The sequence below is a fragment of the Muntiacus reevesi genome, chromosome X, assembly GCF_963930625.1.
Source record: "Muntiacus reevesi chromosome X, mMunRee1.1, whole genome shotgun sequence".
Classification (NCBI taxonomy): domain Eukaryota; kingdom Metazoa; phylum Chordata; class Mammalia; order Artiodactyla; family Cervidae; genus Muntiacus; species Muntiacus reevesi.
This window is the reverse complement of record NC_089271.1, coordinates 69,990,838-70,007,508: the sequence shown is the minus strand read 5'-3', so window position 1 is coordinate 70,007,508 and position 16,671 is coordinate 69,990,838. Positions and strand designations below refer to the sequence as shown.

At 38.7% G+C, this 16,671-nt stretch overlaps 1 pseudogene; it reads left to right on the top strand.

Annotated features, from left to right (window-relative positions):
- The first annotated feature begins 4,918 nt into the window (after nt 1-4,918).
- Nucleotides 4,919-8,781, top strand: LOC136154529 (ubiquitin-conjugating enzyme E2 variant 1-like; annotated as a pseudogene).
- Nucleotides 8,782-16,671: the final 7,890 nt, after the last annotated feature.

The window sequence follows — 16,671 nt, the reverse complement described above, 5'->3', positions numbered from 1 at the left end:
AGATAAACACCAATACAATATACTAACGCATATATATGGAATTTTAAATGATGGTAACAATAACCCTATATGCAAAACAGAAAAAGAGACAGAGATGTACAGAACAGAATTTTGGACTCTGTGGGAGAAGGCGAGGGTGGGATGTTCTGAGAGAATAGCCTTGAAACAAGGATACTATCAAGGGTGAAACAAATCACCAGCCCAGGTTGGCTGCATGAGACAAGTGCTCAGAGCTGGTGCACTGGGAAGACCCAGAGGGATGGGATGGAGAGGGAGGCGGGAGTGGGGATCAGGATGGGGAACACATGGAAATCCATGGCTGATTCATGTCAATGTATGGCAAAAATCACTACAATATTGTAAAATAATTAGCCTCCAATTAATAAAAATAAATGAAAAAAAGAAAATCAAGAAAAACACACCCACCCACACACAAGGAAAGCTGGTAGAGGTGACAGAATTCCAGCTGAACTATTTAAAAACCTAAAAGATGATGCTGTCAAAGTGCTGCACTCAACATGTCACCAAATTTGGGAAACTCCGCAGTGGCCACAAGACTGGAAAAAGTCAGTTTTCATTCCAATCTCAAAGAAGAACAATGTCAAAGAATGTTCAGACTACCAGACAATTGTGCTCATTTTGCAATGTAGTAAGGTCAAGTTCAAAATCCTTCAAACTAGGCTACAGCAGTATGCGAACTGAGAACTTCTAGATGTACAAGCAGAGTTTACACAAGGCAGAGGAACAAGAGATCAAATTGTCAATCTTCGTTGGATCATAGGTAAATCAAGGGAGTTCCAGAAAATCATCTACTTCTGCCTCACTGACTACCCTAAAGCCTTTGACTCTGTGGAAGTTGGAAGAAGTGAAGTCGCTCAGTCGTGTCCGACTCTGCAACCCCACAGACTTTAGCCCACGAGGATCCTCTGTCCACGGGATTCTCCAGGCAAGTGTACTGGAGTGGGTTGCCATTTCCTTCTCCAGAGGATCTTCCCGACCCAGGGATTGAATCCGGGTCTCCTGCATTGTAGGCAGACGCTTTATTGTCTGAGCCACCAGGGAAGTCCCTTTGACTTTGTGAATCACAACAAACTATGGAATGTTCTTAAAGAGAGGGGTATACCAGACCACCTTATCTATCTCCTGAGAAACCTGTGTGTGGGTCAAGAAGTGACCATTAGAATCTTACATGGAACAACTGACTGGTTAAAATTTGGAAGAGTATAAATCTGTATATATTGTCAGCCTGTTTATCTAACTTCTATGCAGAATACATCATGGGAAGTGCCAGGCTGGATAAATCAGAAGCTGGAATCAAGGTTTCCAGGAGAAATGTCAACAACCTCACATATGTAGATGATACCACTCTAAAGACAGATAGTGAAGAGGAACTAAATAGTCTCTTGATGAAGGTGAAAGAGGCGAGTGAAAAAGTTGGCTTAAAAATCAACATTCAAAAAACTAAGATCATGGCATCTGGTCCTATCACTTCATGACAAACAGAAGGGGGAAAAGTGGAAGCAGTGACAGATTTTATTTTCTTGGGCTCCAATATCACTGCAGAACATGACTGCAGCCATGAAATTAAAAGACATTTGCTCCTTGGAAGGAAAGCTAAGACAAACCTAGACAGAATATTAAAAAGCAAAGAGATCACTTTCCTCACAAAGTCCGTATAATCAAAGCTATGGTTTTTCCAGTAGTCTTGTACAGATGTGAGAGTTGGAACATAAAGAAGACTGAGCACTCCAGAATTAATGTTTTTGAATCACTGTGCTGGAGTCTTCCCTCTTGAGAGTCCCTTGGAGTACAAGGAAATCAAACCAGTAAATCCTAAAGGAAATCAACCCTGATATTCACCAAAAGGACTAATGCTGAAGCTAAAGCTCGAATACTTTGGCCACTAGATGCAAACAGCCAACTCCATTGGATAAGATCCTTATGCTGGGAAAGTTTAAAGGCAAAAAGAGAATGGGTGGCACAGGATGAGATGGTTAGAAAGCATCACTGACTCAATGGACATGAATTTGAGCAAAATCTGGGAGATAGTGAAGGACAGGGAAGCCTTGAGTGCTGAAGTCTATGGGTTCACAAAGAAGTGAACACGACTTAACAACTGAACAATAAAGTGTGCTAAATTTGATCTGGAATTATAAAAGCAGTAAATGGATGAACAATTCCTGTTGAAAGACACATTTTGATAGAATTATACTATAAAATGATACAAATCAAGTATCTGTTAGTCACTCAGTCATGTCCGACTCTTTGCAACTCCATGGAATGCAGCCCACCAGGTTCCTCTGTCCATGGGATTCTCCAGGCAAGAATACTGGAGTGGGTAGTCATTTCTTTCTCATTATGTAGCAATTCTCAAAAAGTAAATGAATACTTTTGATTTTTTATAAGCTTGCATTTTTGTACACTATATAAATCTATATCTAAGATGAATTTCGGGCACAAGAATAAAATTTAATCTCTTCTATTTTAAAGTTTGGCAAATGTGTTGCTTGTTTTCTCCACGTATTTTTCATTAATAATAAAATATTTTTCACAAACTCATTCCATTTTATTTCAGTATTAGATTAGTGCTTCACCAATTTTATTTCAGTTGTCCCATCTGCAAAAATCCCTGACTTTAACAGGACTAAAAATTAAGTTTCTATTCTAGATACTCAATCCTAAGTACTTTCATTTAATTTTTCTTACTCCACAATGCCTTGGGCACCAAAATATATAGCAGAATTCTGCATTAAGTAAACAATGGTGCCGCACAAACCAGAACTGAAAGAGACACGTGTACCCCAATGTTCATCGCAGCATTGGTTATAATAACCAGGACATGGAAGCAACCTAGATGCCCATTAGCAGATGAATGGGTAAGAAAGTTGTGGTACATATACACAATGGAATATTACTCAGCTATTTAAAAGAACATTTCAGTCAGTTCTATTGAGGTGGATGAAACTGGAACCTATTATACAGAGTGAAATAAGTCAGAAAGGAAAACACCAATACAGTATATTAATGCATATATATGGAATTTACAAAGATGGTAACAATGATCCTATAGGCAGAAACAGCAAAAGAGACACAGATATAAAGAACAGACTTTTGGACTCTGGGAGAAGGCAAGGGTGGGATGATTTGAGAGAATAACATTGAAATATGTATGTTACCATATGTGAAATAGATGACCAGCCCAAGTTCGATGCATGAAACAGGGCACTCAAAGCCAGTGCACTGGGACATCCAGAGGGATGGGGTGGGAAGGGAGGTGGGAGGGGGGGTTCAGGACAGGGGACACATGTACATCCATGGCTGATTCATGTCAATGTATGGCAAAACCACCACAACATTGTAAAGTAATTAGTCTCCAATTAAAATAAATAATTTTTAAAAAATAATGGTGCCCCACAATGACTACAGATGCAATTTACACCTTTCCATTTTAGGAAATACCATCAACTAGTTCCAAGTGAAGGTTGTTTAATCTGCTTTGAAGTGGAAGGTTAGAGATAATATGTACTGCCTTTTCCTTGGGATATTGGTGAAAGGGACAGTGTAATATGAACTCCTAGAACAACGGCAGTTTCAGATAGTCAGGTTTGCTTTGTGGATGCTCTAGACTCCTAGAGTAGAAAGAAAAAAGGCCGCAGTATATAAAGCAGTTGAAAGTATATTATAATACATACTGTCCTCATTCTAATCTCGGTATTCATTATTGTAACTCAATAGTCAGCCATATATTTTCCCTTAGCTGTGCACGATATATTAAGAGATTTGTTGGCTTCAATAGGGATCAAAGTCAAGTTAAATCTGGAAAATAGTACTAGTATAACCACCAAAATCCTCTGTCAGGATAGTTCCCTAAAAGTCTTATAGCTAAAAACTTTTTTTTAATTACTTAAACAGAACAATAAAAATTGAGCTTGGAGAACAATTTTAAAATATTGAATTTGTTTCAATAAATGTTTATTGAGGCTCAATATACACAGAAACATACTAGGCACAATTGTAGAGCTTAGATGAAAGAGACAGATACAGATTAAATGATATGGAGTCTCTACCCTCTGGGAATTTACATCTAAGAAAGGGAAATGTAACACCAAAAACCACACACAAGGTAAAATGTGAGAAGTACCTATGAAAGGTACCATCAGAGCACTCCAAACATGTAGAGGAGAGTTGAGAGACATAGGTTCATTTGAGGAGGACCATGGAGTATGGACAGGATTTTCCACTAAGGTGGGTATAAGCATTACATATTGGAAGAAACAGGAATCCAGAGTGACCTGTACCTTGAGTGCCTGCAGGGGAGAAGTAAGTAAGACTTGGAAACCAGTTGAGGACATATCAAGAGGGACATTGAAGGCAAGAAGAGTTTCTATTTTATTCTATGAGCAATGGGAAATCAGTGGCTGATATTTTTAAAGAAAGGGACCGACATGAATTGAGGTTGCACTTTAGGGAATTCTGTCTTAAGGTCATGTACCAAAGGAATTACACAGCTGAGTGGTAGAAGGCAGGCAGATAACAATGAGACATCAGGTGAGGCATTGCAAGGGCTTGGATGATAATAATTTAGGGCAGAACAACACTGCAAACAAGAAAGGTTTGAGTGTGCCCTAGTCCATCACCATTCCCAGGCCTCTACTCCTCTATATGTATTGTCATCTCACTATATAGCATCTAGTGAATTCTATTCGAGTTTTCTCTCCCTCTCCTGGAACAGATCTATTCTCAACCTCAGGGCCTATCTTTATTCCCAGTACTCCTGTGCCTTGTCTTCTGTTTTCAGCACATAATCATAGGGTGTTAGAGCTCAAGATAACACAACCAATCTAACTTGACTCTAGGTTATTTGACTCTAGTTTTTTTTTTTTTTTTTCTTTTTTTTTTTTTTTAAATTCTGTACACCATGATGAGGAAACTCAGAGAAGTGACCTGCCCAAAGCTGAGTGTAGAGTTTGGGTCTAAAAGGAAGCTGGAGGAAAACAGACTTAAGGAATTAAGATCATCACAATGTTCCTTCCTCTGGATTACACTGCCACGTCCTCAAGCTGTTATCTCTGAGCAAACTTCAGGCAGCAGAGTGTTGGGTTGGTAGCATCCAATTATATCCAGCCCTGTTTACCACGTTGTAGTCAGAATCGCATGTCCTCAACCTCTTCCAGCAACACTATATGCTCCTTAGTTAAACTTAGTCCCCAGCTATCAGAACAGGTGGTACATGGAAAGATCCTGAGAAAGCAGCACTGTGAACAGAAGGCCAAAATGTTGGGGTCTTGAGGAAATCAGGTTACTGAGAGGACAGAGTAAAGTAGGAGCTCTTGGAGTCCCTATCAGACAGGACAAAAGGGAGTAAATAAATGCCTGGTAAAAACATATCTAAGAAAGTATGAAGGAGATTGAAGAGAGGAATGATAGGATAGTGGTTTCAGATGGGAAAATATGAAGAACACAATTAGGCTTAGAGAGAAATGTATGGGAGTACTGTAATTAAGAGCTGATGGCAATGATTCTCAGAAGAATCTCATTACCAAACAAATTGTATACTGAGCTTCTTCCAATAAAGGATTGAAAAAAGGAAAGTGCATTTTATTAACATTAATCTATAAAATGCAATTTTTACTTAATTCATATTACAAAATTAATCAAAATTATCAAAAGTTAAGTAACACCTCTATTTGAGGGTTTTGTTCAACCAAAATTTACACAATTTCAAAACTGCAAACAAAACATTTTCGGGCTTTCTAGATCATTGTTATGAGACCCAAGAATCCACAGGACGTACCTTAAACCACCAGATTAATACAAGTCTTTTCCTTGGGTTGTTGCTGTTGTTCAGTCACTCAGTCGTGGCCAACTCTGTGCAACCCCATGGACTGCAGCATACCAGGCTTCCCTGTCCTTCACCATCACCCGGAGTTTGCTCAAACTAATGTCCAGAGTTGGTTATGCCATCCAACTATCTCATCCTCTGTCATCTCCTTCTCCTCCTACATTTAATTTTTTCCAACATCAGGGTCTTTTCCAATGACCTGGCTCTTCACATCAGGTGGCCAAAGTATTGGAGCTTCAGTTTTAGCATCAGTCTTTCCAATGAAAATTCAGGGTTGATTTCCTTTAGAACTGGTTGATTTGATATCCTTGCAGTCCAAGGGACTCTAGAGAGTCTTCTGTAACACCACAGTTCAAAAGCATCAATTCTTTGGCCCTCAGCCTTCTTTGGTCCAACTCTCACGCTGGTACATGACTACTGGAAAAACCATAGCTTTGGCTATACAGACCTTTGTTGCCAAAGTAATGTCTCTGCCTTTTAATATGCTGTCTAGGTTTGTCATAGCTTTTCTTTCAAGGAGCAATAGTAATTCACCGTTTTATAAAGAACTCCAAAGTAAGGTCTTTAAGAATTGAATGAATAAATGTTTAACGGAGAAATTGCAGACAGTAGAACCTCTTTAAAAATGTCACAGCACTGAGGGTAGTGTGGGTGGCAGATGATTTGAAAATAAATATCATACTAAATATTATAATTTTATATCTAAAAAATGAAATGAATCTTATTGTTTTATAGTATAGAATACAAAATAAAGCACGGCAAAAGCTTCCCGGCTAGTGAGGTATATGAAAATGATAGGACATAATTATTAAAGAGAGCAACATTGTTGTAGCTAAGTCGTGTTTGACTCTTTTGCCCATGGACTATAGACCACCAGGCTCCTCTGTCCATGGAATTACCCAGGCAAAAATACTGGAGTGGGCTGCCATTTCCTTCTCCAGGGGATCTTCCTGACTAAGGGGTCAAACCTGCATCTCCTACAATGGCAGGCAGATTCTTTACCACTGAGCTGCTAAGGAAGCCCAGAGAGCAATGTTTCCCTTATCAAAAAGCCATATCAAAATTCTGGTGGGGACATGAAATTTGTAAGTTATCATCTAGAGGTATGAGAATTACAAAGGATGAAAACACTATTTTAAAGCATACAATGTTCTTAATAATAGCATTAAATTTGATACAGCTTGGAGAGTTCATGATTGCCAACTTATCACCATCTAAATTAACATGAGGTGTTGTATGTCCCTGAGGAAAGGGTTTATATGGAAGGAACCATGGACAAAGCAGTATTCAGGAAACAAAGTTATGCACCCTGGGAGTGAGGGTTCAGATAAAAAGCTAGACTGGTGCTACCAAGAGCCCACTAAGGAAACTTTCTAAGTATATACATTATACATTGATTTCTGAAACCAATGAAAATTTTAAAATCAGTCTTGATGCCACATTTAATTACTGATATGCATTATAATAGCACCATCTTGTGGAATATAGTTAAAATTCATGCATGTCTTTAGATGGCTGCTCAGTCAGTGGTTCTCAAAGTGTGGTTTGTGGACCCCTGGTGATACTTAAGACATATTCAGGGAGTCCAGCTAATTTCATAATAATACTAAGATGTCATTTGCCTTTTTCAATGTGTTGGATGTACTGATGCAAATAGTGAGTAAAAGTGTGGACACTTTAGCATGAATCATAGCAATGGTCCCAACTTATATTCTTCATTGCTATGCATTTAAGGAAAACCAAAAGCTTTTTCTACTTAAGAGTATCCTTATGAAGTAGCAAGAAAAAAGTGGGGCAACAATGCTGAAAGACTCAATGTACAGCAATTCACTTTTTACACTTCGCTTGTAAGAAATTCCTCCAAGAACCGAGTGGGGTGAAGCCGCTCAGCCGTGTCCAACTCTTCGTGACCCCATGGGCTGTAGCCTGTCAGATTTCTCCATCCATCGAATTTCCCAGGCAAGAATACTGGAGCGGGTTGCCATTTCCTTCTCCAGGGGATCTTCCCAGCCCAAGGATTGAACCTGGGTCTCCAGCACTTCAGGCAGACTCTTTACCATCTGAGCTATCAGAGAATCCCTCCAGGAATTGAGGAATCTCTGCAAATAGCAGACTTCTGTGAGCATTGCAGATAAGAAATTTGTATTTTAATCTTCCCTCCTCCACCCATTAGCTTCAAGATTCAAGATTTGAATCTCTGTAAAGGGGATATATCTATGAGTTGAGAAGTTGTGAGGATTAAAAGCTGGATATAATGGCCTATTTAAGTTGACTCTGCTAGTACCGTCCCTTCTTCCCTGTGCCAAAGTCCCCTGTAATTTCTGACTGTTAGAAGAACCTGGAGAAGGCCAGAAAGAAGGAGGAGACTTCACAGTTAGCTGTCGTCTACAAAATGATGAACATATGACAGAAGATAGAAAGGGATAGTAACTGCTTATGAAAAATGGATATATAGCTTTAAAACAGAATGTGGACCTAAATATCCAGAATCACACTCCTTTGTAAGATTTGTAACAAAAATAGTATGAATGTAATGAATAGTTCTAATGGAGTGGTGAGTCAAAGAACCATCTTGGTACTAGCAAAATGGCAGAATTCCTTTCGCATCAAAGTGGTCTTGCAAGAGCTTTATTGATGTCAAAGAGTTTAATGGGGCTTCCCTGGTGGCTCAGATGGTAAAGAATCTGCCTGCAATGCAGGAGACCCAAGTTTGATCCCTGGGTAGGGAAGATCCCCTGGAGAAGGGAATGGCAACCCAGTCTAGTATTCTTGCCTGGAAAATTCCATGGACAGAGGAGCCTGGTGGTCTACAGTTCATGGGGTTGCAAAGAGTTGGACACGATTGAGTGACTAACACTTTCACTTTCAAGACTTTAATGATGTCTAAAGAAAATATAATAATTCCTCAGCCACCTGAAGGATAGTGTTACAGCAACTAATCAAAAAGAAAAACCACAGCCTCTCCCCCTCAGTTATATTTAAACTGTCTTTATTTTCCACAATCATAATTTTTAATGATATGCCTTGTAGACCTCAAAGTGCTGGAAAGAAATCTTTCATTCAAAGGCAATTGTGTGTTCTAGTTTCATTCTTTTACACATGGTTGACCAGTTTTCTCACCTCATTTGTTAAAGATAGGCTTTCCATAGGTGTATGGATTTATCTCCAGGCTTTGTGTATTGTTTCATTTATCTTTATTTCTATTTTTGTGACAGTATCATACTGTCTTGATGGTTATAGTACTGTATAGGCTGTGTATAGTATAGACTGAAGTCAGGAATGCTGATTCCTCCTGTTTCTTCTTCTTTCTCAAGATTGCTTTGGCTATTCAGCTATTCAGTATAGTATATTTGTATATAGTATACAGTATTTGGCTATTCAGTATAGTGTAGGCTGTATGTAGTATAGGCTGAAGTCAGGAAAGTTGATTTCTCCTGGTTCATTCTTCTTTCTCATTCTTCTTCTTCTTTTTTTTTTTTTTTTTTTTTTTTGGCTATTCAGGGTCTTTTGTATTTCCATACAAATTGAGAAATTATTTGTTCTGGTTCTGTGAAAAATATCATTGGCAGTTTGATAAGGATTGCATTGAATCTATAAATTGCTTTGGGTAGTATAGTCATTTTCACAATTTGTATTCTTCCAGTCCTAAACATGGTATATTGCTCCATCGGTGTTGTCTGATTTCTTTCATCAGTGTCATAGTTTTCTGCATACAAGTCTTTTGTCTCTTTAGGTAGGTTTATTCCTAAGTATTTTATTCCTTTTGTCACAGTCATGAATGGGATTGTTTCCTTAATTTCTCTTTTTTTTAAATTTTATTTTATTAGTTGGAGGCCAATTACTTCACAACATTTCAGTGGGTTTTGTCATACATTGACATGAATCAGCCATAGAGTTACACGTATGGTACTGGCACAAAGACAGAAATATAGATCAATGGAACAGAATAGAAAGCCCAGAGATAAATCCACGAACCTATGGACACCTTATCTTTGACAAAGGAGGCAAGGATATACAATGGAAAAAAGACAACCTCTTTAACAAGTGGTGCTGGGAAAACTGGTCAACCACCAGTAAAAGAATGAAACTAGAACACTTTCTAACACCATACACAAAAATAAACTCAAAATGGATTAAAGATCTAAATGTAAGACCAGAAACTATAAAACTCCTAGAGGAGAACATAGGCAAAACACTCTCCGACATAAATCTCAGCAGGGTCCTCTATGACCCACCTCCCAGAATATTGGAAATAAAAGCAAAACTAAACAAATGGGACCTAACGAAACTTAAAAGCTTCTGCACTACAAAGGAAACTATAAGTAAGGTGAAAAGACAGCCCTCAGATTGGGAGAAAATAATAGCAAATGAAGAAACAGACAAAGGATTAACTCAAAAATATACAAGCAACTCCTGAAGCTCAATTCCAGAAAAATAAATGACCCAATCAAAAAATGGGCCAAAGAACTTAATTTCTCTTTATGATCTTTCATTGTTAGTGTATAGGAATGCAAAGGATTTCTATGTGTTAATTTTATATCCTGTGACTTTACTATATTCATTGATTAGTTCTATTAATTTTCTGGTGGTATCTTCAGGGTTTTCTATGTAGAGAATCATGTCATCTGCAAATAGTGAGAGTTTTATTTCTTTTACAATCTGGATTCCTTCTATTTTTTTTTTCTTCTCTGATTGTTTGGTAAGACTTCCAAAACTATTGTGAATGATAGTGGTGAGATTGGGCACCCTTGTCTTGTTTCTGATCTTAGCGGGATTGCTTTCAGTTTTTCACTGTTGAAGATAATATTTGCTGTGCATTTGTTATATATGGCCTTTATTACATTGAGGTATGTTCCTTCTATGTTTGCTTTCTGGGGAGTTTTTATTGTAAATGTGTGTTGAATTTTGCAAAAATTTTCTCTGAATCTATTGAAATCATCAGATGGTTTTATCTTTTTTTTTTCATTTATTTTTATTAGTTGGATATGCTGTATCATGTTGATTGATTTGCATATATTGAAGTATCCTTGCATCCCTGGGATAAAGCCAACTTGATTATGATATATGACCTTTCTAATGTGTTGTTGGATTTTGTTTGCTAGAATTTTGTTGAACATTTTTGCATCTATGCTTGTCAGTAATATTTGGCTTGCAATTTTCTCTTTTTCTGTGGCATTTGTGTCTGTTTTCGGTATCAGGGTGATGGTGGCCTCGTAGAATGAGTTTGGAAGCTGTCCTTCCTCTGCAATTTTCTGGAAGTGTTTGAGCAGGATAGGTGTTAGCTCTCCTGTAAATTTTTGGTAGAATTCACCTGTGAAGCCTTCTGGTTCTAGGCTTTCATCTGTTGGAAGATTTTTTTTATTACAGTTTCAATTTCCATTCTTGTGATTGGTTGGTTCATATTCTCTATTTCTTCCTGGTTCCATTTTGGAAGGTTATACTTTTCTAAAAATTTGTCCGTTTCTTCCAAGTTGTCTGTTTTATTGCTATAGAGCTTCTTATAGTAGTCTCTTATGATATTTTGTATTTCTGTGTTGTCTGTTGTTACTTCCCTTTTTTATTTCTAATTTTATTTATAAGATTCTCCTTTTTTTTCTTGAGTCTGGCTAACAGTTTGTCAATTTTGTTTATCTTCTAAAGAACTAGCTTTTAGTTTTCCTCATATTTGCTATAGTCTCCTTCATTTCTTTTTCATTTATTTCTGCTCTGATCTTTATAATTTCTTTCCTTCTACTAACGTTGGGGATTGTTCTGTTCTTCTTGTTGATTTAGATGTAAGATTAGGTTGTTCATTTGATTTCTCTTAGTTTCTTGAGGTAGGTTTGTATTGGTATGAACTATCCCCTTTAGGATTGCTTTTACTGCATCCCTTAGGCTTTGGGTTGCTGTGATTTCATTGTAATTTGTTTCCAGGCATACTTTGATTTCCTTTTTGACTTCTTCAGTGATCTGTTTGTTATTCAGAAGCATGTTGTTTACCCTTCATGTATTTATGCCTTTTATAGGTTTTTTTTTTCGCTGTAGGTGATCTGTAATCTTACAGCATTGTGATCAGAAAAACTGCTTGAAGTTATTTCAATTTTTAAAAATTTACCCGGCTTGATTTGGACCATAAAATATGATATATTCTGGAGAATGTTCTGTGTGCACATGAGAAAAAGGTGAAACCTTTTATTTTTGGATGAAATTCTCTGTCAGTCAGTTCAGTTCAGTCTCTCAGTCATGTCCGACTCTTTGTGACCCCATGAGTCACAGCACGCCAGGCCCCCCTGTCCATCACCAACTCCCGGAATATACTCAAACTCATGCCCATCGAGTGGTGATGCCATCCAGCCATCTCATCCTCTGTCGTCCCCTTCTCCTCCTGCCCCCAATCCCTCCCAGCATCAGGGTCTTTTCCAATGAGTCAGCTCTTCGCATGAGGTGGCCAAAGTACTGGAGTTTCAGCTTCAGCATCAGTCCTTCCAATGAACACCCAGGACTGATCTCTTTTAGGATGGACTGGTTGGATCTCCTTGCAGTCCAAGGGACTCTCAAGAGTCTTCTCCAACACCACACTTCAAAAGCATCAAATTTTCGGCACTCAGCTTTCTTCACACTCCAACTCTCACATCCATACATGACCACTAGAAAAACCATAGCCTTGACCAGACGGACGGTTGTGCCAAAGCAATGTCTCTGCTTTTTAATATGCTATCTAGCTTGGTCATAACTTTCCTGCCAAGGAGTAACTATCTCTTAATTTCATGGCTGCAGTCACCATCTGCAGTGATTTTGGAGCCCCCCAAAATGAAGTCTGACACTGTTTCCACTCTCTCCCCATCTATTTCCCATGAGGTGATGGGACCAGTTGCCATGATCTTAGTTTTCTGAATGTTAAGCTTTAAGCCAATTTTTTCACTCTCCTCTTTCACTTTCATCAAGAGGCTTTTTAGTTCCTCTTCACTCTCTGCCATAAGGGTGGTGTCATCTGCATATCTGAGGTTATTGATATTTCTCCCAGCAATCTTGATTCCAGCTTCTGCTTCTTCCAGCCCAGCGTTTCTCATGATGTACACTGCATATAAGTTAAATAAGCAGGGTGACAATATACAGCCTTGACATACTCCTTTTCCTATTTGGAACCAGTCTGTTGTTCCATGTCCAGTTCTGACTGTTGCTTCCTGACCTGCATATAGGTTTCTCAAGAAGCAGGTCAGATGGTCTGGTATTCCCATCTCTTTCAGAATTTTCCACTGTTTATTGTGATCCACAAAGTCGAAGACTTTGGCGTAGTCAATAAAGCAGGAATAGATATTTTTCTGGAACTCTCTTGCTTTTTCAATGACCCAGCGGATATTGGCAATTTGATCTCTAGTTCCTCTGCTTTTTCTAAAACCAACTTGAACATCTGGAAGTTCACCGTTCACATATTGCTGAAGCCTGACTTGGAGAATTGTGAGCTTTACTTTATTAACGTGTGAGATGAGTGCAATTGTGTGATAGTTTGAGCATTCTTTGGCATTGCCTTTCTTAGGGATTGGAATGAAAACTGACCTTTTCCAGTCCTGTGGCCACTTCTGAGTTTTACAAATTTGCTGGCATATTGAGTGCAGCACTTTCACAGCATCGTCTTTCAGGATTTCAAATAGCTCAACTGTAATTCCATCACAACCACTAGCTTTGTTCGTAGTGATGCTTTCTAAGGCCCACTTGACTTCACATATCAGGATGTCTGGCTCTAGGTGAGTGATCACACCATTGTGATTATCTGGGTCATGAAGGTCTTTTTTATACAGGTCTTCTGTGTATTCTTGCCACCTCTTCTATTATCTTCTGCTTCTGTTAGTTCCATACCATTTTGGTCCTTTATCGAACCCATCTTTGCCTGAAATATTCCCTTGATATCTCTAATTTTCTGAAGAGAAATCTAGTCTTTTCCATTCTGTTGTTTTCCTCTATTTCCTTGCATTGATCGCTGAGGAAGGCTTTCTTATCTCTCCTGGCTATTCTTTGGAACTGTGCATTCAAATGGGAATATCTTTCTGTTTCTCCTTTGCTTTTAGCTTCTCTTCTTCTCACAGCTATTTGTAACACCTCCTCAAACATCCTTTTTGCCTTTTTGCATTTCTTTTCCTTGGGGATGGTCTTGATCTCTGTCTCCTGTACAATGTCACGAACCTCCATCCATAGTTCATCAGGCTTTCTGTCTATCAGATCTAGTTCCTTAAATCTATTTCTCACTTTCACTGTATAGTCATAAGGGATTTGATTTAGGTATACCTGAATGGTCTAGTGGTTTTCCCTACTTTCTTCAGTTTAAGTCTGAATTTGGCAATAAGGAGTTCATTATCTGAGCCACAGTCAGCTCCTGGTCTTGTTATCGCTGACTGTATGGAGCTTCTCCATCTTTGGCTGCAAAGAATATAATCAATCTGATTTCGGTGTTGACCATCTGGTGATGTCCATGTGTAGGGTCTTCTCCTGTGTTGTTGGAAGAAGGTGTTTGCTATGAGCAGTGCTTTCTCTTGGCAAAACTTTATTAGCCTTTGTCCTGCTTCATGCCATACTCCAAGGCCAAATTTGCCTGTTACTCCAGGTGTTTCCTGACTTCCTACTTTTGCATTCCATTCCCCTATAATGAAAAGGGCATCTTTTTTGGGTGTTAGTTCTAAAAGGTCTTGTACGTCTTCATAGAACTGTTGAACTTCAGCTTCTTCAGCGTTACTGGTTGGGGCATAGGTTTGAATTACCGTGATATTGAATGGTTTGCCTTTGAAACGAACAGAGATCATTCTGTCTTTTTTGAGATTGCACCCAAGTATTGCATTTTTGACTCTCTTGTTGACCATGATGACTACTCCATTTCTTCTAAGGAATTCCTGCCCACAGTAGTAGATATAATGGTCAGAGTTAAATTCACCCATTCTAGTCCATTTTAATTCATTGATTCCTAGAATGTCAACATTCACTCTTGCCATCTCCTGTTTGACCACTTCCAATTTGCCTTGATTCATGGACCTAACATTTCAGGATCCTATGCAATAGTGCTCTTTACAGCATCAGACCTTGCTTCTATCACCAGTCCCATCCACAACTGGGTATTGTTTTTGGCTCCATCCCTTCATTCTTTCTGAAGTTATTTCTCCTCTGATCTCCAGTAGCATATTGGGCACCTACCGACCTGGGGAGTTCCTCTTTCAGTATCCTATCATTTTGCCTTCTCATACTGTTCATGGGGTTCTCAAGGCAAGAATACTGAAGTGGCTTGCCATTCCCTTCTCCAGTGGACCGCATTCTGTCAGACCTCTCCACCATGACTCGACCGTCTTGGGTGGCCCCACATGGCATGACTAGTTTCATTGAGTTAGACATGACTATGGTCCTGTGATCAGATTGGCTAGTTTTCTGTGATTATGGTTTTAGTGTTTCTGCCCTCTGATGCCCTCTTGCAACACCTACCGTCTTACTTGGGTTTCTCTTACCTCGGAAGTGGGGTATCTCTTCACGGCTGCTCCAACAAAGTGCAGCCACTGCTCCTTACCTTGAATGAGGGGTGTCTTCTCATGGCGGCCTCTCCTGACCTTGAATGTGTAGTAGCTCCTCTCAGCACTCTTGTGCCCTGAAATTCTCTGTAGATATCAATTAGGTCCAGCTGGCCCAATGTATCATTAAACCTTGTGTTTCCTTAATTTTCTCTCTGTATGATCTGTGCATTTGTTTGAGTGGGGTATTAAAGTCTCCCATTATTATTGTATTACTGCTGATTTCCCCTTTAATAGCTGTTAGCTTTTGCCTTATGTATTGAGGTGCTCCTATGTTGAGTGCATATATATTAATTATTTTGTCTTCTTCTTGGGTTGATTGCTTGATCATTATGTAGTGTCCTTCTTTGTCTCTTATAACAGTCTTTATTTAAAGTCTCTTTTATCTGATATGAGTATTGCTACCCCCTTTTCTTTTGGCTTCAGTTTGCATGGGATATCTTTTTCCAGCCCCTCACTTTGTCTGTATGTGTCCCTAGGTTTGAGGTGGGTCTCTTGTAGACAACATATATAGGGATCTTGCTTCTGTATCCATTCAACTAGTCTATTTCTGTTGGTTCGAGCATTTAACCCATTTACATTTATGGTAATTATTTAAAAATATGAGTCATTTACCATTTACTTTATTGTTTGGAGTTTGTTTTTAGAGGTCTTTTCTGTGTTTCCAATCTAGAGAAGTTCCTTTACCATTTGTTGAAGAGCTAGTTTGGTGGTGCTGAATTCTCTCAGCTTTAGCTTATCTGTAAAGCATTTGATTTCTCCTTCAAATCTGGATGAAATCTTTGATGGGTAGGGCATTCTTGATTGAAGATTTTTCTCTTTCAACATTTTAAGTATATCCTACCATTCCCTTCTGGCCTGCAGAGTTTCTATTGAAAGATCAGCTGCTGTCCTTCTGGGGATCCCCTTGTATGTTATTTGTTGTTTTCCCCTTGCTGCCTTTCATATTTGTTCTTTGTATTTAATTTTTTTTTAGTTGATTAATATGTGTCATGGTGTGTTTCTCTTTGGGTTTATCCTCTATGGGATTCTCGCTCCTTCATGGACTTGAGTGGCTGTTTCCTTCCTTGTTTTAGGGAAGTTGTTGACTATTATCTCCTCAAATATTTTATCATGACCTTTCTTTTTGTCTTCTTCTGATGCACCTATGATTAGAATGTTAGGGTGCTTAACATTGTCCAAGAGGTCTCATTTCTTTTTGTTTATTCTGCTTTGTTTCAGTTATTTCCACCATTCGATCTTCTGGCTCACATATCCTTCCTTCTGCCTCAGGTACTCTACAGTTCGTTCCCTGGAGTGGTTTTC